At 38.2% G+C, this 272-nt stretch overlaps 1 protein-coding gene across 1 annotated transcript in view; it reads right to left on the bottom strand.

Moving 5' to 3' along the window:
* Positions 1–272, bottom strand: part of LOC119588176 (Down syndrome cell adhesion molecule-like protein Dscam2) — a 20,591-nt gene that overhangs the window by 8,551 nt on the left and 11,768 nt on the right. The gene's annotated exons all lie outside the window — the stretch shown is intronic.

Genomic DNA, 272 nt, shown 5'->3' with positions numbered 1-272 from the left:
TCATTAGTATCACTGTTATCATCAATATAATAATACACAATATAATAAATACATTTTTAAGCCAGCACCCGAGTATTGGCTACAAAAATTGATCTATAAACCTGCATATCTAATTTAACTTTGCATCGCCGGCGCCTCTCCCGCATTCGTTTCGGGCAGCCACTTGATAATGCTGTAATCTGGACAGGCCGAAGGGAAGCCGCCACGATCTCCTTCGGATTTGTTCAGTATCTTTTAATGTTCATTCTGAATTAATAGAAAATCCTGCATAT

Source organism: Penaeus monodon, chromosome 23 (genome assembly GCF_015228065.2).
Source record: "Penaeus monodon isolate SGIC_2016 chromosome 23, NSTDA_Pmon_1, whole genome shotgun sequence".
In the NCBI taxonomy this organism is placed as follows: domain Eukaryota; kingdom Metazoa; phylum Arthropoda; class Malacostraca; order Decapoda; family Penaeidae; genus Penaeus; species Penaeus monodon.
This window is presented reverse-complemented; position numbering and strand designations above follow the sequence as displayed.